Below are 24,137 nucleotides of genomic sequence, written 5' to 3'. Positions count from 1 at the left end.
CCTCCAAATTCACGTCTGAGGATTACCATTCCCAGTCATTGTCTAAGCAGCCACAGATGCTTCTTCCATCTATGCAAGTCTCCCCTCTACAAAGCCCTCACATAACATGTAGTTCTGTACAATGTCATAAATACTTCTGTCATGAAGGTGCATCTCTGGTATTCTCATTCATCTTCATCTGAGGAGAGAACATACCTGATGAGAAGCCGTCATCCCCTTTTCATTATAACTCTCCCACCCAACCATAAACCTTGTGGATGGAATCCCTTCTGTGCTGGACAGCCTGCTGCCCATGTCAGAAGACCAAGCATGTGGGGTAGGTTGGCAAGGTCTAATGATGCTTTCTCAGAGAATCTTTCTTTTAACAACAATCTAATAAGCTGAAGGATGTTCATGCAATGGGAAATACTCTATATGAGATAGCTATCTCCTGCAAATGACTCCCTGCAAAGATTGACAGGTTGACCCATGCCTTGGATAACATTGTGAAATGTTACCAAGATATGATAAAGATACACCATGAACTTCTCTTGGTAAGAGAGTGCAAGGCAACATGCCTTACCATGAATATGATAGAGGAAATACGTAACGCATGCCTAAGCCATTCTGCACAACCAATGCATGCACAAGATTCTACAGAGGCACATCCACCTAAGGAGGGAAACACCACTTGCTTTCCTTACGCCCTGGTAACAATCAACTGCACCACCTCCACTTATTTTAACCTGACATACAATGCATTCATCTGCAATTATTTCAGAAATCAAGACAGGTATTAATGCTTTAAATTTCAGATTTTTATAGATTATTCAAAAACATATAAAACATTTTGAATATGGGGAAATTAAATAAAGTGGTGTGTTACCTTAGAGGCAAAGAGCAAATGTGGAGGGGGTGTGGGAAAATAATAAAAAGTGTAAAGTAACAGGGACCCCCTGAATCCAAATTGGAGCTCCTTGGACAGAGTAAATGCAAATACAATAAAACTTCCTAGGCAGCAATTACCTGTCGAAAATCAGGCTAAATAAACAAAGGAAGAGCCTCAATGTAATGACACACAATACAGACGTTTGTATAAAAAAAAATATATATATGTATGTATTTAATGCAAATTTATAAAAGAATTACATATTCATCTTTCAATTACATAAAAAACAAAAACTGTAAACATAAAATACATAGTCTGGTCACTGTATTAATTTAAAAACATTATTTTTGTCAGGGATAACAGTTGTTATACATATAAGGGTAATCAACAAGTGAAGATGGTAACACAATAAGTCTCGAGGCGCGTTTCGGCGATGGACCGCCTTCTTCAGGAAAACCGATGTATATTTCTAAAAAACATATATCATACATATATCAGTGCATCAAAGTTCACATTAATTTTACATTGAGGCTCAACAACGAACATACATACATGTACGGTATATCACAGACCAAGGGAAAGATGGGGGAAGGGAGATCCTGCCAAATATTGGTGGAAAGGGGGATGAGAAGAGACATATTGTTTTACATAGATATTATATAAGTGCAAAACAATAGTCATTGTACGATGTAGGTGCCAAAGAATAGATTTATAAGGAAAGATGCCTTTGAAAGATGAGAGAAGACCTCCGTGCTCAAAAAAAGAAGAAAAGAAAAGAAAAGAAAAGAAAAGAAAAAAGGGTATATATATATATATATATATATATATATATATATATATATATATATATATAGCCAGGTATAAATTATAGAAACATGCAACCAGATTTGAAAAATATAGAGAGATACATGAAGCACGCAAGCAAGGTGAATACAATAGATCTAGTGACCGTGATGAGAGTAAGGAAGAAAGCTAATTACCTCAAAGTGCCCCTAAATTTCCATCTACACCCACATTTATCGTCTCTGATAACCCCTTAAGGACACATGATATGTGTTCTCTGTAAAATTGTACGGACTTAATAGAAAGAGGAGCAACTGCGTAACTGTAATGATAAATGAAAAAATAATAAGATGAGAGAATGGATATACAAGATGTCATTGCCAAGACAAAACAAAACAAAAATGCCTGGTTGCCTGGTGGCCAATATCAGTTAGATGCGGTCCCATGGTATAAAAATACCTACTTAAGAAATGAAGGAGTGCTAAAATTGATAATTCGGCAATGTTGTTGACGACCATAGAGGTTAAAAGATCCCCCAAAAAGATAACTTTATGATATAAAGAGACACAAAAACATGACGACATATCAGTAAATTTCGAACAGAAAATAAATGTTGTCTAAACTAAGTATCCTGTTAGGATATTCCATACCTGAAAGTGGGGAACAGGTCGTGTAGATCAAATAATGAACTGATCAATTATATTCCCGATTTGGAATGATACAAATCTAGGAAAGAGACAAAGCTACGTTGTAACTAAGGCCATATATAACTTGTGTGGTAGTCAACGGTGTAATGTTGGATTAAAGAAACGATTACCTTAAAATGTCCGGACTGCCTCAATGTCCAAACAGTAAAATGACAATGACCGTGGCAACAGGGCACCTATAAATGAAGAAGTTGTCATCTATTTACTAACCTATGTTAAATAAAATAAAATAAAACAAAATAGTGACTCTTATTGGTGTACCACCGATATTTACCTCAGTAAGCAATGATAAATGCTGAGATGGACAGGGACTGAATGATACAAGGCACCTCTGAAGTGAATACAGTATCCGAATTGCAGAATACCGTAGGACTTATAAGTTGATATTCTATCGGGACCGGAAAGAGAAACAAATAAGAGTGAGATCTCGAAAAATTACTAGAGTGTAGTTAATTGCTCAGAAACCCCCTGAGTAAAAGCGGTGATCTGTGTATCATTACTTACTTAAATAATGGCGATATACATCCGCAAGAGGTGTCGCCAGGTCAGAATACAATCAAGTCGAGCGAGCGAAACTGCCATATTTAAACGAAATGGGGGCATGATGGAATAAAGTGACGTAGCGTGATGACGTCTACGTACACAATGTGTTGGCAAGCCGGAAATTAGATAGTGTAATTCCGTGGTTGCCGGGTGATTGTAGTCACGCCCTAATAAACATTAAGTTATTACTCGGCATGAATCCGATCAAAACAGACTGAATTAAATCAAAAAATAGTAGCGCGCCTCTCGCGCAAGAACTTATTGTCCACAACTTCTTGGTAAGCAAGAAAGGCCACTTTATTAAGACAGGTGTAGGCAAAACATCTCTCAACATATTTCGATTATTTATTTATTAATACTCAAATCCTTCAGCTCACTGAGCAACCCTGATAAGAAGTCAACCCCCCACCAAATAAAACCTAACAAACCCAGGCAACTGAATCCTGTACTATCCCCTCCTGTCCTTTACCTGCCCTTTGAGGATGGACCAACCCGCTCCAGGCTGCCCACCCCCCACTAAAAACCGCCACCCAGGAAAACCTTTAGAGTTTTCCTGCCCCACCAAAACAGTAAATTAAACAAAGCCCGGGAACACCACGAACTGCACATCCAGAACTTTTGCGATCAAATCCCGAAATTCCAAAAGAGAGAAGGGCTGACCCAGCTGAGAAAGGTGAACCCCATCCTCATGAAACAAGTGACGCTCAGAAACCTGTAAGTGAGGATGAGCCAAAATGAAAACATCATGCCATTACAAAACAGTTGCATAGAGTTGTTCAGTGTCCCCGCTCTGCCCATAGCTGTGCGACGTAGAGCTCCATTCCAGCGGAGACGTGTCACAAATGTCGTCCAGATCACCATGGTGCTCTCCCAGGCGTCCGCGATGACGTCCGGAACCATCTGCAGCATTCTTAACAAAGACAGACCAGATAGAGAAAACTAGATCATTTTCACCCAGTTGAAGGTCTAGCAAGACTGGCGGACCCCCCCCTACCCTCACAGAGCGGAGACAAAAATGAAACAATCCCCCCAACACAGTCCCCAAGTACCATGCCAATACACGTCATGCGTGAACTGCTGAGACCAAGAGACCTCCCACCAATTATGGCATGCTGCAGGGATTGCGGCCCATTGCAAGAAGGAGTGACAATCAAACCAAACCCTCCGTATAACTGTGACCATCCTGCGCAAAAGGACCTAGGAGAAAAAACACATATCTACAAAAGAAGGTGCAGTACCGTCTGACAAATTTCTCACAGCATCTCGACCTCCATCTCCCAATTCTGCGTATCTGAGACCAATCCCCCCCCAAACGTGCAGCCTCAGGACCGCCCCAAGCCTAAAAGAAATGAGTGCTAAATGGTAAAGGAGTCAACCCCAAACCCAAAAGTACCTTCCTGAAAACGGTCAACAACTGGGCAACAAAAATTGGGCTGGCATCCTCACAGCAAAATGAAATCCCGGCCTAAAACAGAGGAATCCAGAACAACCTCCCATTCCTAAACCGGGCAACAAGAAACCAAACCACTCCTCCCCAGTAAAATCCGCGTATCCCACCCAACTGATCCATCTCAGACACTTAGCCAATGGCGCAATCCATATCCCTCCACAAATACCTCCGTACTGGACATGCCCGACCCGGTACGCAAACCCAAGAGTTCGGAAGCCCCAAAACGCCCCAAAAATAACCACACAAAACAGAACCGAAACATAACGCACTCAAAATCATCAGAACAGCAAGAAGGCAACTAGGACAACATGTGCCGAAGGAAGGCAAAAGGACAGGCTGCCGCAGCCGCCCAGAACCAGCCTGTAGGCTACCCAAAACAGTCCAAAAACCTGTTCAACCTAAAACACCCCCCACCGGATCCCTCCCCCACCTGAGCTGCCCATAAAAAGAAATCCCAGCCATGTAACCAGGATAGTGGCGTGCGAAAAACCGGTGTCCACCAAGTGTAATGAGAGGTCCCCGGAATATGTCGTGCTTTGAAAAACAATATGCAGCTGCAGGCACCGCAACGGAAAGCACACAACAGCTGCAGCACACACAAATCCCTTGCTCTTCGCCCGGGAACCAAATCCACAAATGCCAAATTATCAACCTGGAAGAACCCAGTCCTGTACTGGAATTCCGCGCCTCAGATGTACAGGGCCACCAGCAAACGGAACAACTCTAAAAATGCAACACTGCGACCCTGACACTGCAGTGAACAGGCCAGCTTGCAGCGCACCAGCGCCCCACCCAGAAGATGCAAATGCTAACAAGGTCAAGTTCCAAGTCATTCCCAACAACCTGGGGACTCATGTTCGCGGAGTGCCAGTCATCCGACCCCGACCCTGCCGGGTCCGCTGTAACCAATCGTGAAACCCACCGCGAAGCCCCATAACAAGCGCACTGCTGCATCAAAGTCCAGAGAAATCCCGCAACCACAGTTCCAAGACCGTCACCTTGAAAGGAGTAGGAGCACTGTGGGACAAACCGAAAGAACTGGCCTCTGCCCCCTTGTCCCCCCCACCCCCTTGAAATCCCAAAAACTGCCCCAGGAAGCAGTATGTGAAAGGGTGCCTGCCCCCACATTGGGAACACATGTTTATACCTACCGTACTGTCAGGTGACACAGCAACAACGGCATTATATCAAATCCAGGATTTTTGTTTTGCCTGACAAGTGAGAAACCAGTGGCATACCAATACCTGAATAAGGCCATGTCATACGGTGGAGCGTATCCTCTTCCTCCTGGGCCTTGTGTCGATCAGAGTCCCCTGTCCGCACATGTGAAATGGCGGCATCGTCCCCTCGAGACTTATTGTTCACACCAGCGTGCCGCACAGGCAGCGGTTCAATAGCAACTTGCTCCCCAACATGCTCATCCCCAATCCCAACAAGTACACGTAACTGGGAGACTCTCCCCTTTTCAACCAATTTCCGTCGAAACACCACAGGGTCCCCCTGTCGCGGCTTAGCTGGACGAAGAGAAAACGATGAAACACGTGCGTTTGCGTGGTCCGCACTAGACTCCTGCAAAAACGTGCCTTTGCGTGGTCCGCACGAGACTCCTGCAAAAAACGTGCCTTTGCATGGTCCGCACAAGACTCCTGCAAAAGACTAAGTGAACCAGAATGCCCCAAAAAACTCCCCTCCGAGTCATGACTGTCACAAGTGGAACTTCCACATCTCGGAATGCACCCACCTTCAGATCATCATCATAAACCTCCAGAATCAGCTCATCTGCATGCCCAGCATAAACCCCTGCCACTGGGCCAGTTGCCACCATTCACCATCGTGAAAGTGCCATGAAAAATTTTGTCATGGCGCACTGCGCCTCACCCCCAGAAGGGAAATCCACTCCAGATCCCCCTCCTGCGCCCCCCCCCCAGACTGAAACAAGGCCTGTATAGGGTAATTTGAAGTACATGGTCCCGTCCCCTTCGTCATGAACCATAGGTGTAGTAGCATCACCTGTCTGCCCATCCTGGACGGCGGTAGCGTCCCCTCCAGACTCAGCATGCCCATCAGCTTGCCGCACCGGCAGCGTCCCAAGAGCAACTTGCTCACCAACAGCCCCATCCCCAATCAATAGATCGAAAGCTCTGACGGGGAGACTCTCCCCATATTGCCACACCCACCACCAACCCCCCGTACCTGTAGGCAACTGCAGCAATGTCCGAAAAATGCCATAAAATCGTCATGGCGCACTGCGCCTCACACCCCAGAAGAGGAATCCGCTCCAGATCCCTCTCCTGAGCCACCTCCCCAGGCCGAACCGCCTCATGCGCAGTCCGCAATGTCTTCACAAAGAAAAATGACAACGTCACTGCAGGCGGTAAAAAAGGCAGCCCCTACCACCCCTCCGTGCAAAAAACCCATCCACGACCCAGACAGACCGTGAAGCAGGGGCATTGGGGGGTGCGAAACAGCTAAGGAAAGCTGCTCACCACGACAGGGCTCGCTCCCCCCACCACTTTTATTTGATGTATTTACCTATGCATTTTTATATAGCGCGGACTCCACCCGAAGGTGTCAGAGCGCCCCACAAAAGGAACAGAAATGAAACACAATGAGAAACATTACAAAAGCATACGTTACGTTACCCAAGGCAACAGCGACACCCGTGATCAAACAAAATACATGAGGCAGCAAACATTGTGAGCAACAAAAAATACAGGAGGCAGCAAAGGTAATAGTGACAACTGTGAGCAAACAGAACACATGAGGCAGTAAAAACCGTGAGCAGCCAAAAATACACGAGGCAGCAAAAAGTGCACAGGAGGAAAAAGTGACAAGTGCGCAGCCACAAGAGAAAACAAAGCATCATTTGAGGTACAACACTGCAAAAGGTGCTAGACACTCAGGCACAAGAACAAGCGCCATGCAGGCAAAGGTGGCACCCGTGCCAGCATCAAAGGCAAAAACATGTGAGAGGTAGCAAACCGCGTGCCACAAGGGCAAAGCGGTGCATGCAAGCCACACAAGGGCACCAAGCACAAGTACATGGAAAAAACGCCCCTACCCACACCCACCCAAAGAGCAGCCCGCCCAAAGGACTGCCCCCCGCCACCACCAGCCGCCCCCCAGCGGGCCCCCCGCCCCAGAGAGGGGCAGAAAAGACCCCTGGAGGAGCGCCCGGCGGCGCGGGGGCAGCACCAACCAACTTGCGCCCGGCCCCCCCACTTACCGGCTCATGGGGCATGGCAGCAGCGCCGTCCGTCGAGTCGACGGTGTAGACAGGCAGGCAGAACCGCCGAAGCCATGCCTCCAGCCGCCGTCCTGAAAGGACGCGCGCGTCCAACCAGTGCCACCAGAAGCTCCGGCCACAAGGGGGGGGGCACCCCCGGAATGGATTATGCGAGCCCACCCCACCTCCGCAAAACAAACTCCACTGTCCGCCTCCCGCCGAAAAGCCCTCTCTAAACCCTGCCCTGGCCCTATATATAGACTCTCTCCCTAATTAACCTCACCTGTGGCCAATCCGTCCGCGCGAACCTTCCCAGGGAGAGACCAGCTTGCGCACGGCTCTCCCTGGGTCCCCCCGTCTTGAAAACATCGAGGCGCGAAGTATGATAAATATAATGACATGTGTCCCAAGGCTTCATGCTTATATTTAGTTTTATAAAAGTAAATAGGTAAACACTACAATTAATATTCTAAAAAGAAGAAGAAAGACAGTCAGTAATTGACTTGGCGTGATCATATATTGGGTTGACAATGAGCCGGAAAAAACGGTACTTCGAATGAAATGAACAAGAGGGGAAGCTGACCTGACCCTATCTAGTACAGTTTGATAGTCTGGATCAACCAAAATACCAGAATCAGCCATAGTGCCATAATATAAGTGTAATCAAGGAAGTGGAAACGAGAAATGGTGTACTGACATTATCTGATGTTGTATTTGATCGAGTTTTCCCAAGGGATCTCATTATTCAACCCCTTGGTATTTGCAGATAAGGTGAAAATCTTCCTTGGTTTATTTAGCCTGATTTTCGACAGGTAATTGTTGCCTAGGAAGTTTTATTGTATTTGGAAAATAATAAAAACACATCAGAAATGTTGAAGAAAGAAGTCTATATACTGAGTCAACAGCATCACCCCTTATAAAGAATTCTTAATTTTGTCCAAAACTCCAAATTTAGAATCAAAGTTCACTATCCTAAGTCGTTCTTCCAAGCCAGGGGAGGGGGGTTGGATGGATCTGAGTCATGGTCCTGGCTCAGGCCAACCTTGGTATCACTTGTCCCCACATCAATGGTAAAGACCTCCTCTGGTGCAGATGTTAAATGGCAGAAGGGACAATAGGAATTAGGATGGGTTGGGCAGGTAGATGCAGCATTAGCCCTCCTATTAAGGAGGTCATAAGGCCACATTTAGTCCATAGCTTCTCAATGACTATCTCTCAGTGTATCTGGACCTCTCCAACTATGCTCTAGATATCCTGAAAGATCAGTCCCTGAATCTGGTTGCTTCTCTTTAGGACTGTCGCCTTGAGAGAAAACAAGGACACATAATCTGGGAAAAAGGAGTAGGCTACATAAGAGAGCTGTTTGGTTTCAGAGGCTGAAGTGTCTCTAGACTGATGATGTCATTCTCAGTGGACACTTGGAGAAGGAGATGATGTCTGTGCAGGGGTTCCAGCTGGAGACCCCAATTGTATAGTGGCCTCTGGAGTTAAGATTTGGTGGGTGCCAATCCAAACTGTAGTGGGCTGTTCTTTAGACTCTGCTGGCTACTTTTACTCAAGGCCAAGATGAGCCCCAATATCTGCCTCTACCTGGCTGGTGTCCACATGGTCACCCTCACAATTGCCTTGTGCCCTCTTCCTGGAGTTTTTGTTGTGACAGATTTTGTTTGTCTCTGGTCGGGTGCAGTCTCCCTGTTTGTGTGGGCTTCCTCCTCCTTGCTCTTGACAGATAACTCCTGTGCCCACCTCCCAGTCATGGATCTTCTTCTTTCCTCTTGAATTTGCTCTGCTGATCTTTGGCTAGCCCATTCTGCTAAAAATGAAAGTAAAGAAAGACAATAAAAACATCAATTCATACGTTCAGTAGTGCATAACAAATGCATTTTATTTTAAACTGATTTTATTTCAGTTAATACAAGAACTGGCATTGTGGAGTCTTTACTAAACATATAGCAATCTAATGTTTCTATAGTTATTGATAACTTTCAAATCGTAATAAATGATAATTTCCAAACATTTTTGAAAATCAGGCATTCAATGGAGGAAAAAGGATTGGTCAAAAAGAGTTTTTATTTGCATAATCCTGTAATTTCATTTTTTTAAATATGATTTGCAACTTTTGCAACACATTTCCTATTTAGATTGCAGTGTATTTGTACAAGACAACAAAGAATTCTAAAGCAGTGGTTTCCAAACATTAGACCCACAAACCAGCTTTTAGAACAACAGTCTTTCGTGACGCCCTATCTTTAATGGACATGAGACTGGTGATTTTTTAATGTTACTAAAGCATCGTGCGTTGGCACACTGTCATTTACAGACAACACATTTTCCATTGAAATGGCCACTAATGTTCCATAGACATTACTTTCACTCATAAAACTATATTTCACTCAATGATAATGTGTAGAAACTGAGTTTTACTGAATATTTATAATTTGTGCACCACCTAGTGTCTTAATGTGTTTTCATCCTATTAAAACCTATTTCCATTGCACTTCTAATTGTAAAAAATTGTGCTACGTTTTTGCTTTACTATCTGCTGATTTACAAGTTGCATTTTGTTGGGTGTTACAAAAGAATGACATGTTACATCCTTTTCTTTCACACACCAATTTCCCAGCAAGATTGTCACATATTTCACTTTACTTTTCTACCTCTGACTGCATATTCAGAACGGTTTGCATACAGCAATCCACATGTTAAAAAAGCAGCAATTTCTCAGAAGCCTGATACTTGACCTCTGACTTTGAAGAGCAGCAAATGGATCAAGATAATAAACAAAATGTAAAGGCTTCTTTAATTATTGCTTAGACTTTTGTGACCTACCAAAAATCAGCTAACTATCCACCAGTAGGTTGCAACCCAGTTTGAGAAGCACTATTAGATTATAAGAGTATATCATAAAGTTCATTGTAATATAACATTTATGAACATTTACTTAAAAAAACAAATAGATTTTTTAATGTTTTGTGGAAAGAAGTATGGTGTTTGAAATATAACAGTTCCCAAACGTTTTAAGTTTTTTGCTATCTCAAAATGTAAAATTTGAAAATGATTGGGTGGCTCTTGTTTTGTTCCTCAGCCATGTTGGGAGTTTTAGTAAAGAACGAACTATCAAGATAGAGGAGGATGCTGTTCTGGTTAAAGGATGGCTCTGATTGACCAGAAAATAGCTGAATTCCTCTTCTTGTAAGTTATTTTCTATGTGTGGTGGTAGGGGGAGATTTCCACCCTCACTATAGAGCATGTCATGTTTGTTGATGACCCTAAATAAAACAGAATTGCCTCATGATGGTATATATGGATTGTGTGGTGGTCCAACATTTATAATTGGCAATAGATTGTCCAATCTCATAAAAGCAGCAATTAAACTAAACGTTCAGAAAAAATTAGTTAACTAGTCAATCCCACACTAGCATTCCCTGGCATCTGTTTTGCACCCTACCCCAGGTACCTTGATATAGACATAGACCAAGGGCAGGAGCCACATGAAAGCCCCTCACAGCATGCAACAGGCCACAACAATCAAGCACTCAACTTCTAGGAAGCACATCAGCGCCCCCGGACCACACAGTCAAGAAAACTGATTTGTAATTCAAGGATCCCAAAAGCGTGTTTAATAATGGCTCATGTATGTATACATGCTCTGTTGTACCTCTATTAATGTAAGAAGGTTGGACGTCTGAAGTGTGTGAGGAGATGGGAGAGAGAGAACACTCCAGACATCAACTGCAACAAAGATACGTGACATTTCTTAAAAGTGGGCTCTATTCGAAATTAAATATATCAACCCTACCTACTTGCAGTATGTGTCAGGGTAATGTGTCTGAATGGTGCTGTGCGATTAATCTGTATATTTGTGATGGAACTCCCTAGAGTGAGATGTTCCTTGCCAATGAGCCACATATTACTTAAATCTCCAGCAACCAAGTGGCATGGAAGAGGTGACTACCTGAAGATGTAGCTTTTGTGTGTACTACGCATTTGTGAAGCAGCCTCTAGCATCACAGACAGCTTGCATATTGATAATATGTCAGCATATGCTGCAGAAAGGGTGTGACTATGGTAAGATGGTTGAAGAGCCATGTGGGTGCAGTCAATGGTCCCTAACACACAAGCGAAGTAGGCATAACATTCTTCTGCCAATCTTTGCCTTTCCAACAGTCACTGTGGCATGGTGATATATTGGTGTACTTTTCTGTTGATGAAGCTCAGTACCTAATGCCATTACAGAGAGTGCTTTGCCTGTGAGATGTCTATGTTGTGTGAGATGACCCTCTGGATAGGTCCAGTGTCCATGAAATGGAGTGCAGCCAGTAATCTGACAACTCGCCCTGTGCAATTTACCCACTAGACTACTTTCTCCACTGGTTGGAAAAATAATAACACCATTTTAAAGGTGTGGGAGTAGTATTGTATTCAAAATTACCACCAAGGTAACTCCTCCTAACCTGAAATAACATGTATTCTTCTTACCTAATAAGAGATATTTTCTTTAAACAAATTACATTAAATACAAGTTCAAAAAAGTCATAATGTGCAGTGTCACAAATGGTTCTCAAGATCTCAGACTACATGTAGTCTTTAAACAGCATCATTCTTGTTATTCATAGTTCACTAGAAAACAGTGCTTGTACAGCCAACACGTTCTTTGCTGTATGAACACCGCTTCTTCAGGGCTGTAAAAAGTTAACAACTTACATTTCTGATCCATTGTTTAAAGCGCCTGATGTTTTTTGAAGATCTTTATATTCTTCTCTTTCCTAAGATTTCTTATTACTTAGGGGCTCATTACGATGGCGGAACGGTCGCCACTGCCGGCCTGGTGGTGGCAACCGCTCTGCCAACGTAACGTGAAAACCCCCCGCCACATTATGCTGGTGGTGGGTACTGCGGCGGAGGGAAAGTCCGTCCGCCACTTTTCCACCAGTAGCAATCATTACAATTGCCTGCCGGGTGGAGCAGGACCACTAAAATGGTGGCGTGCCAAGCAGGCACCGTCCGCCATATTTGGATGCCAGCTAAAGCCAGCCGTTCCGTGGTGGTTGAACCACCATTGAAAGGCTGGCCAGGATTGGTTCTGGGGCCTGTTGCGGGCCCCCTTGTGTTGGGGGCATGTGGGTGCACTGGGGGGCACCCATGGTACCCCCCCTACATTTCACTGCACCAAGTGGCAGGCACAGTGAAATGCACAACATGCTCTTTTTCTCATCGCAGCGGTGCTGCTGCCAGCACCGTCTGCCGCAATGTTAACAGTGCGGAATCTGATTGCAGTGGTGGTGGCCCCATCATATTTGGATGAGCGGGACCGCTGCACGCATTGCGGTTGGACCCAATCTCCGCTGCAGTGGCGGCTGGAGTAAATCCTCTAAGTCTCTTTTCTGGCTTTTGAAGAGTAAATCCCTACATGTTCTAATTATGCTGTAAGGACATGTAATATTTGTGAAGAAAAGAGTAGTCTTTCTACATGGTTTATTTAGGAAATCAAATTTCATAATTTATTATGACATTCAATGTGACTTTGAATAGTGTTTTGAAATTGTGTACAATGATGTTATACAATTGAAGTTGTTAACTTGTTACAGCCCTTTACAAGCAGTGTTCTTACAGTAAAGCATGTGTTGGCTGTACATGTGCTGTTTTCTAATAAACTATTAGTAATAACAATTATGCTGTCTAAAGACTACATAGAGGCTGAGATCTTGTGAACCATGTGTGATAAATTGTACATTAAGACTTTTTTGTAATATGTTCTAATGTAATTTGTATCAAAAGATTTTCTCTTCTTAAATAAGAAGAATACATGTTAACTCAGGTGAAGAGAAATTACCTTGTTGGCTGTGTTGAATACATCACTTTTAGACCTGTCAGCTTTGAGATAGTCTTCCCCCAATTTTTTTGTTTTTTGCCTCCACGTTTTGCTGAATCTTTTTGTTGGCCTTGGGACTCGGAGCATATTTCTACTGATGATCACTGTTAAAGTGTGCATGCTTCTCTCCTAAACATGTGTGTAACTGGTGTATACCTGTTTGTCATATTTAATTTACTTGAAAGTCCCTTGTAAGGTGATGTACCACATACCCAGAGCCTGTAAGTTAAATGCTACTAGTGGGTTGCAGCACTTATTGTGCCACCAACAGAAGTAGCCTTTCATACTTGTCTCAGGCCTGCCACTTGGCATTTAAAACTACTTGCCAAATCTTAAACTCACCTTTTTTTACTAATATAAGTCACCCCTAAAGTTGGCCCTCGGTAGAAATAAGGACAATGTGCTAAGGAAGTAAGAGGTAGGTCATGTACTTTTACGTTTTCAATGTCATTGTAGTGACAAACAGCCTATTTCATTTTTCACTAATGTGAGACCTACCCATCTCATCGGTTAGCATTCAGAATTCATTAATATACTTTTAAACTGTAATTCCTGATCACAGAGGAGTTCCTTTTTCATGTTTCATATGTTTGGAATGGTAATGATAATTCCTCCTTAATGGTGAAGTAGGATGTGACATTACTGTTTAAGAAATGCCACTTTTAGAATGCCGCTTTTAGAAAGTGGACATTTCTCTGCATGTACTGCTCTGTGTGTCTGACAGCCTGTCTCTCACCTCGGGTGCGTGACAGCTTCACTTTGTGCTTTCCCACTAGACAGCTACAATATAGGAAGGATAGGTATGTCTGAGTACTGATTTACATACATCTGCATTCTGATGGCCTTTCCTCTGCAGGATGAAAGGGGAGGGCTAACACTTCACTTGAACAGGTAGTTTCCTGACAACACACAAAGGGGTGCCTTACCCCCACATAGATAGTCTGTCAGAAAGGACTGGACTAAAAAGGGAATCTGAGCACTTCAGATAGCTGCTTTGAGGTCACCCCCACATCAATGGCACTTTTAGGTATAAGTACTGGGTCTCTGACCCTATCAAATCAGACAACACTGGATCTTGAACTGTACCTCTGCCGGAAGAACTGCTGTGCTGTTTAAAGGATTCAACTGGACTGCTGATCTGGAATGCCTGGTTTACTTTTTCTGACCCTGCTGCTAGATGCTTTCTTAATGTGCTGAAGGAGAGCTGGACTCTGGACTTCCCTCCAAGTGATCTCCAAGGGCATGTTGGGTTGCATTCTCTTGCTTGAGACTCAGAGATATCAAAGTCTCTACCCCTGGCTCACTGGAAGTGGACCAAATACTTGCAACATGGATTTCAACGCATCTCCCGTCTGCGTGGAGCAGAACCGGCGCATCAATTTGGATGCAGGATTAAAATGGCTGCATTGCATCAGAACCAGCGCTTTGCCTCTTGAGATGGACACGTTGGACAGCATATTGCTGCAGCTGCAGCATGGTGAGTTGGATGTATCACCTCGCTGGGTGGCAGAATCCGGCACATCACTCCACGCCTCTCAAATCTGGAATCCATCCTTGGAATTGACGCATCTCCTTCACTGAATGAAGAAGATCGAAGCATCTTGCTATTTGCGACAAGGAAAGGTACTTTGTAGACTGGGTCCTGTAGCTAGGCTGCGCTTCCACAGGGTCGGACTGAACTTTGGCTTTGCCCCTGTCCAATGCGTCCTACAGTAATCTTTTTAACACTACTTGCTTCTAAGTGTTTTACTGCATTTATTCTTTAAATATTCAATATTTAAACTTCTATTTTTGTCATTTTTGTCTTGTTTTGTTTATAATATAATAACCTATTTTTATAAACCAGTGTGGAGTATTTTTGTGTTGTATTCATTGTGTTACTGTGTGGGTGTGTTGCGCAAGTACTTTACACATTGCCTCTTTAGATAAGCCTGACTGATCTGTAAAAAACTACCAGAGGGTGAGCACAGGTTATCTATTAGTGTGTATCTAGCGTAACCTGACTAGGATTGTGGCTTCAGCTTGGACAGAGTGCATACTTTTGCCAACCAGAAACCCAATTTCTAACAAATACTACTACCCACTCCTTGTAAGTGAATCAGGGTATTGCTCCCAGTCTCCAACCATGTCATTGATCACTTTAGGTGAGAAGTGGTATCTGGTAATGACTGCTTCCCTGGACATGCCAAAGATGTTAATCATTTGCCTGTAAATCCTCTCTCACAGCCTCAAACAATTATCCCTCAAAATGAAGGGCAATGTAACAAACACATTTAATTACTTAGTGGAGGGTGGAAAGAATGTTTGGTTTGTGAGTACATTACTTATGCGGTAAGCCGGGATATATTTGGTTGATATTGAAGTATGTTTCACTTCTAGATGGGTGGCAGAGGTCAGACCAATCACTTGGTACATTACTAGGTGTGTTGCAAAGGTTGTAAGCCTTCTAATTCAAGAGAATTGGATGGAGAAATATGCATATTGAATATTAAAAAGCCTTGCAATAACACTACACATGATTTCCTTCAAAAGCAACAACATTATTGGATTTAAAAAAAAAAGGTTCCTTTATTTTCCAATAAATTTATCTTGCTACTGATTGACTTACTTTTTTTTATTTGAGAGTGTTTTGCAGTGCTAGTGGTTCGCCATGTGTGCAGCTGGATGTACTCCAAAGCAGAGACTGAGTACATTTAATTTTGTTTTTGGGTTCTTTTTGGCTGCAGTGACTTAAGAATTGTAGTTTGTAAATATCAATGGGCTTTCCCTTTTGTGGGTGGGTGTTGGTCCCTTCCTAAGCTCCTACTTTACCCTCCCTAAATACCTTATTACTCACTCCCAAGGTCATTCCATTTTGTAGTAGGTATTCCCTTTTTCCTAGCTACTCCTATATCCCAGCAACATTTACTACAAAAATGTATGCATATATGTGTGAAGATTTCCGCAACTGGGGCGGAGATCTCCACATAGAAAAGACAGGAGTGTTAGAGGTGCAGACCTACACAAATATTTTACTGCATAGGATTTTGTAATGCATGAGTAGTACAATTGTAGTGCTAGTAAACATACTACAGAGTGCAGTTTGTAAATAGGCCTACAGGGCCTTTTCGAAAGTAAACTTACACATGAGTAAATCTACATGTGTAAGTTAATTTATGAGTGTAAAGTTCCTCAAAAAGGGTATAATTACATGTTCCATCTTTTAAATTAACGTGGTGAAGCTTAATTTACTAGTATAAAGTTAGCATTATTACTTGTAACTTTTCACACGTGGGCTGAGATCTTCACCAACTAGGCGGAGATTTGCCTCCCATAAAGTATAGGGAAAAGTTTGTTAAAGTTAAAAAAAATAGTAAAAATATATTTAAGATAACTATCATTGTAAACTAATTTAAAATATTTATTTTAAATGTAGACCAAAATTTGAAAAATGTTACCACATTATTAACACATTTCTGAATTAAATATTTATTTTGAATATATTAAATTACTTTTATTCATATTACTTTAATTTAAAATCGCAACTAAAGAAAAACATATTTATTTATTATCTAGTAACAATTATTAAAAGTTGTGTACAGAATCAAATAAACCTAATTACTTTTGGTTTTTTTTTAACTTAAGTTACATTCATTTTTAAATGAATAAAAAATATTGAGAAATTGTATAATATACTAATAATTATAGTTTATTGATATATTAAATACATATATAAAATTAAATTAAAAGTATTTATAGTTTTAATATGTTAAAATAGTTAATTAAATTTAACATTAGCCCCTATGTGCTTTTATTTAAAATACATGCCTCCAAGATGTTCTATGGGAGGGTGTTGCATTACCGGCAGTTGCCCATCTGTGGCGCTCGACTTACTGAAGAACATTAACAACTGTTTTTGGGTATATTTTGGCTGTAGTAATTATAAAAGTACAGTTTGTGAATTACAATGGCTTTACTCTTTGTGGGTGAGTGATGTCCATCCCTAAAGCCCTCCATAACTTTCCCTTAAAGCCTCCTTACTCCTCCCTTAACCCCTATTGTTTAGTAGTAAGTATTCCCCATTTTTCAGCCACTCCTGAGTTTGGAGAGGCTAAAGGTGTTGACCTCCACATGTAGGTTTGTGAATAACAGTGTTAGTATATTAGTATTATTGTATTACTATTTTTATTTGTTCCCTGTATTTTATTAATGTTCAGCAAACAAACAAAAAAAGCAATAATAAAATTTAAAAAACACATACAATGATTATCAGGAGACCCAAATAAGTGTAAGTATGCCACATATACATTAAAAAGCATCAATAACATTTGATCAAGTATGTATGCAAAAAGCTGGAGCAAAGAATGGTTGTACCAAAAAATCCAAGATAAGACGTAAAGTTTACAATATGTTTATGACCTTAGGGGATGTTGATCAAATGTACAAACTGTCACGAAGAGCACCACACAGTCATATTGACACTATGCATAAATCACAGAAATACTAAAAGAGGCATATAAAGATTGAAGATTCGTAGGTATATTCTATAATAAGATATAAGCCATGATAATACAAATACAAAGAAGAAAAAAAAATGAAAGAGAAAAACTAGGACTAAAATGGAAGACAGAAGAAGAAAATAAAGAAAGAAAAAATAGGGGGTGCAATGGGTAGAGGAGAAGCGCCTTGGGGGTGTAAAGTTCAAAACTTCCGTAGGAGGAAAAATTACGGAGTGGTACTAAAGAATCCATTATCATACAGCCATAAAGACTGCCAGTGTATGCCAAAGTGATTGTGGTGGGAGAGTTGGTTTGGGGGAAAACAGCTAGACTTTTACGTATTCTCCTAAGGTAAGTGACCCATGCCGAACAAATATGGAATAAAACGTTGTTCAGAGCTTTCTAATCTAACAAGAAAACTTTAACTACCATTGTCAAAAGAAGCTCTAATAAAGCTATATAAGTATCAGATAACCCCAAACAGGTGTTCAATACATATGAGCTCAATGTGATAGGAGGGATAGAGATGGGAAAGGATACCCTAAAAATGGAGGTGATGTGATCATGATAGCACAACTTCCTTCGATATCATGTTCCACTGAGATTATCGAAGACTGGACAGTTAGGTGATGAGTGTGATAACACCATTCTTTTTTTTAACTAGCTGGGAAACAAGGCTAGTCAGAGATTGGGCTAGAAATCAGGGAAAGAGCATGCTTGTGACCAAATTTGGTTTCCTGTAGAAAAATATTGTCCCTCTTGAGATTAATTATACTCACAAATAGGTAACGTGATGGTTTGACTATTAGGCTAACATACTAAGGTGTAAGTGCGGGGAAAAGGGCAATACTCTTATTAAGATGGGAACCCTCACTCACCCAAAGGTGACATGCTTCATCATTGGGTTCCCTCTTGCACATTGTGACCGCAAGGTACACAGTGTAGGCTACAACTCTCCCTCAGGAGAGGAGCGCGAGGTGTTTGCAATCAACCAATGGAAGACGGAGTGAGGGGCAGAGTGCAAATAATGAAAAATACAAACAGTGAATTAAAATTAACTCACGGGCGACAAAGATAACTTTAATAGGTGTCCCCAATGGTCAGGGTTAAAAAGCTCAGTGAAAAATAGGGGTATAAATGTTCCCTATTGGGTTATGGTTGAAATGTTTCTGTCTGTGTGACCAACTGGTTCATGGCATTCTTCAGGACCCACTTGTAGTCACTCTGCTATTTTCGTGAAAAATAAAAGTAAAAATTTGAAAAATACCATAATCTAGTTTAATGGCATCAGTCAACGTGGTACCAGCAGCAGTCCGGTCCACTGTTTGTGAAAAGTATGGACATTCAGTTAGAATTGTTTCATAGTATGTAAACCAAATAAACCTCCCACATTGTATGTGTACGCAAACACCGTTGTGAACACCACCTCACAGCACACGTGATAAGCAATTCAATATTGCATGCCTGAGTGGTTAGTTGGCTCACCACTTCAGTACTATTAGTGTACCTCCACCTTCTAGAGGTCCTTTACTGACAGATCTCAGGAGTCTGAAGGTGTACAAATAAAAAAAGGAAATTAGACTTCAAAAGACACAGAACCTATTAATTTCAATCACTTGTGTTTAGCTTATTATGTATTGTGTTGTTCCTCTTGCTTCTTTGTATGTAATGAATATTCACTACTACAATGGGCTTGCAACATTTCACATGTTATTGCAACGGTGTACAGTATGTGTCTATATCTTATCCACTATTTCTCAATATAGATAATGATGTATGTTATGCTTACATCATATGTACGAGACGCTCATCTCAGTCGGTTATACCATTCACCTTCTTAAGTATCACTCATGTCCCAGAGCAGTTAACTCAATCAAGGACCATCCCCCCTCAATAGGAGTGTTTACGTCACATGGGACGAGTATGCAGTATAACCTCATATTATTGTTACTGAGCTCTTACTGCGTGTTACGCGTACCTTCATTCTACTCATACATATTCAGCACTTGTACAGCACTAACAGCATCTCTACTGCCCAATCGATATCAAAGAACATACTTAGGACTATCATACACGTCAGGGCAGACACCAGGGCATTGTGAAGCAGGGTCTATTTTATCATATAGTACCCGAAGCCCATTCTGCAAACACCTGGGCCATCCTTGCCACGTCAGCCAGCATGAAACCCTTACATAGGCCCTGCCGCCTCCATCTGTAGGCCTTTGTAAAATTGACCAGAGTTCTGAATGCAGCAGGCTCTAAACCTCTGTGACCTGAAAACTCAAGCAGCTTCTCTCTGTGAAGCACCCTGCCCATACCCCCACTGTCTTCGTGTGATCAGCTCTCTCTGTGGAACCTAGTGATCATTCCTCTTTCTCACACCTTTTCTCACACTGGAAGGACACAGAAGTTCTGACCACAAGAAGACAACTGATCTTGCAAATACAGAACTTCTCACAGAGTAGGGAACAGGAGAGTAAGTGCTAAGACAAACAGGGTGTTGGCGAACAAGGCGTTAGCCTACCTATTCTTTTTATAGATTATCATTATTCTCTTGCTAGCTCTATGCAACAGAATATGTGTACTTTGCGTGAGACACTGACCCCATACCAGGTGAAGTTCTGCCTTTTTGTAAATATGTATTTTAATTCCCATAAAATGAACGTCTTTTGGTATTATTGACATCAGTACAACTGACCAGTTCTGCATTTTCTGTTTTTAGGGGTATAAGAATAAAACCCACCGGTCACTCTTTGGACTATCCCTGTCTTGTGCTGTAGGTCACAGACTGTGGATACTCCCCAAGAGCTCTTGCTTTGTTTTTTTAAAGATATAATTGAACTTGCCATATATATCTGCTATTTTGTGGTTTCTTATTTGGAATGTAATACTTATATTGCAATTGTAAATCAGTTTCTCTTGTTTAGACATGTGTCTTTTTAGCATCTCAGCCAAAACCTGTTTTATTTCTTGAGAATTATTTCTTGATCAAAGCTGTGTATTTATATTGTATTTACAAATATGCCTTTGAGGGGTTAAACTGTTCACTTCATGTTGCTTTTCTGAAGTGTCTTTCTTCTAACAATTTCAAATGCTTTCTGAAGTTCCATTGAAAGTCACATAAAATAATGCCTTCTGATAATGTGATTATCTGTGAAAACAAAGTGATTTTATTCTGTATCCAGGTATCATTTCAATGAAACTGTGCCTTCTAATAAATTGGTTGAACCTTTTAGCTTGGTGACTGTGACTCACACGTTTGCTTCCTTCATTTTAGTATGGCATCCCTGAGCACCCCGGCTCAAGTTAGGCTGCCCCAAAACCCTCCCTCCAACAATCCTCAACCACCCGGACTAGCGTGATTCCCAGCAGCTCTGGTGCAGGACAGAAACGGCACCACCTTACCTCAGTCTCTATTGTCTACCTTATCGAAGTAAAGATCGAAGGGGGAGAAGTGCTCATCACCGTCCAGTTATCAATGTTTCTTATGCTCACAATCACTCTTGAGATTAATGCAGTAGTCTAGTATCTTACATTTTACTTAGTGGTGTTGGCCTTTAGTATTAATAGAAACAATCTTCAGATCAGGCATTAGGAGGAAAATAATGGATCAAAGCCTAAGTTGGGATGTTGTCGCCCACAGCAAAGGGCCCCATTAATGGACGCATCCACCATTATAAAGTACTGACTCCATAGCACGAAGGGAGAAGAAGAGAAGTAAGGGAAAGAAAGTGAGTACACAAAAAACACAAACAAGAACACCCACCCAGAAGTCATCTCTGAGAACAGAGATTGCAAGTTCCTAGGGACGAAGTACAAACCTAGGAGGCTGTGCTAGCGGCCATGTGATGGATGGAATGCAGAGCAAACCACTGTGCCGAATATCTATCAAAGGTGCTTTGAAAGAGTTGAGCTTATCAATAGGTAGGGAGACATTATATGGAGGATCACCAACTAGATAGTAATAACTAACCACTTCAAAGATTAAGCAAATCGAACGCATTACAAAGCTAAAAAAGACTAGTTAAAATAACTGGAAAACATAAATATTTTGTCATCTACACATGGACCTCTAGCACACAAAAGAGAGTGGCATGAATATAGGCACCCACATATCTATTATCCATCACAAGAAAGACAGTTAACCAGGCAGAACATACCACAGAAAAAACTGAAAAAAGAGATCACAAGTCATTTATAGCACTTCCCCTAAAATCAGCGAACCCTCAGAGAGGTTGTGTGTCGATTGATAGGTTGGCTAGTACTCACATTAAGAAGCCACTCCCAAAAGACACTTGGCATGTGGAGAACAAAGTTGGGGGCATCTAGATGTGGTATATAAATAAATAATACCGGATCTAGGTTTGACTAGGCATAGCAATAACAGATAGCTCAACAAATAAGAGTCAAGATTCGAGGTAGTAGGAGTTTGCAGGTTTATTACAGCATAAAGGACAGGAACAGGACAACCTGCATAGGAATAGGATGGCAGGGCCCGGCAGCTGCCGGGGCTGGATCTGGGATGAGCGCGCTAGCTTTTAATAACAATACACAAGTATATATAGTAAAACAGTTGCATTACAGTACATATGACAGGCGGAGCAGTGGGTGGAGCAAAGGGTGTGACGCGTAGCAGTCGCGAAAGATAAGGGTGAAAGTGGGTGTAACAGGGCGTATACATAGATATGTGATGCAAACGTAACAGAATATGTCATGAATAGGGCGGAAACATGGAGGGGGCTACCTAAGGAGCCGGGACCTCTAACCTGATGGTGCGCGCAAACTGGCAATGACGTGTTACTAGGAGAAGCTGGGGGCTACGAACTCTGTGCTAGGAGCAGAGACTGAAGTCTGGAGAGTCAAGGCGACATGTACCTAAACAGTATCTAGTATCTGATGTTTAGAGAACATGTTGATATAAACTAGAAGTCAGGAGGGGAAAGGCTAACTTGATTCTAAGACTGGAGCATGCATTATTCTACATGTAGTGCGTGATGAAGAATATTAAATGACCATTAAATACAGTATTTCTCTTACATGGAGACGTAAAGGCTAGACAATGACGGAAACTATTGATGCGATTCAGTAGCTTTAGGAATGCAGAGAAGGAGGGCTGAACTGATAACTAGAATCATAACATACTCTTGGCAGACTCAGAGGTAGAGCCAGGCTGAACCGGGCACTGCGAGGCAGGAAGCAAGTGAAGGGTCAGGGATACAGGTGGGGGCTGTATCGCTCCTCAGCGAGGGCTCAGGAGACAGGAGCTGAATCTGGTGTCCAGGCCCTTTTGAGGCCTAGAAACGGGGACTTTACAATGGAATAACGTGCACACTGAGAAACGTGGCAACGTAACTTTACATAGGCCTGGTATTCGTAGTTTTCACGAGAACTGGAAACTGGCATACTAGAGATGGACACAGCTATAATTGCGTCTTTAATTGAACATGGGGATACATATGCATATTAATCATGCACACATAACATATGATGGAGGACGCGTAGGGACACAGAACATGGCAAAATTTACTTTTCCACATTCCCTCCTTGTCACTACGTTTCCATCAGGAAACATCAATATTCATGATACCATCTATCATTTCATACAGCATCAATTGTTCGTCTCGAATTTTCTTGGAACGGGATTTAGAACGGGACTTGGGACTAGGAATACAAGAGGTAGCACAAATGCCGCAAATCGCAGGGCCACATTGTATACAGAGGCAGCAACTGAATATGATCGCTACTGCAATACCTAGAAAGGACAATACTTTCCATCCCCAGGCGGAAATTATATTCCAGAACCAACCGGACCATGTCCAGGTGCCTGGATCTTGGTGTAACAGATGGGCAATTTTATGGAGTCTGGTTATAGCTGAATAAACAGACGGCGCGTTATTTGGAATGAAAATGCAGCAACTAGATCCGATGACTCTACAGGCCCCGCCCCTATCGGCCAATATGACGTCAAGGACGAGACGATTCTGTAAAACGACAAATCTCATAGCAGATTGCTCTTCAGTCAAATTACCTAGGGCAGAGGCAGTCTCATTAACTACTGCTTCAAGGGTTCTGGTTAACCTACGAATTAGCTTGCTATTCTGGATAGGGCCTATAAAAAAAAAGAAACCTCTATTGAAATCTGTATACTGTTCTAGAGCAGTTTCAGTATAATCGACAATCGGGGACTCGATCTCCCTTGTATGTCTAATG

The sequence above is a fragment of the Lissotriton helveticus genome, chromosome 12 (genome assembly GCF_964261635.1).
Source record: "Lissotriton helveticus chromosome 12, aLisHel1.1, whole genome shotgun sequence".
In the NCBI taxonomy this organism is placed as follows: Eukaryota; Metazoa; Chordata; class Amphibia; order Caudata; family Salamandridae; genus Lissotriton; species Lissotriton helveticus.
This window is presented reverse-complemented; position numbering follows the sequence as displayed.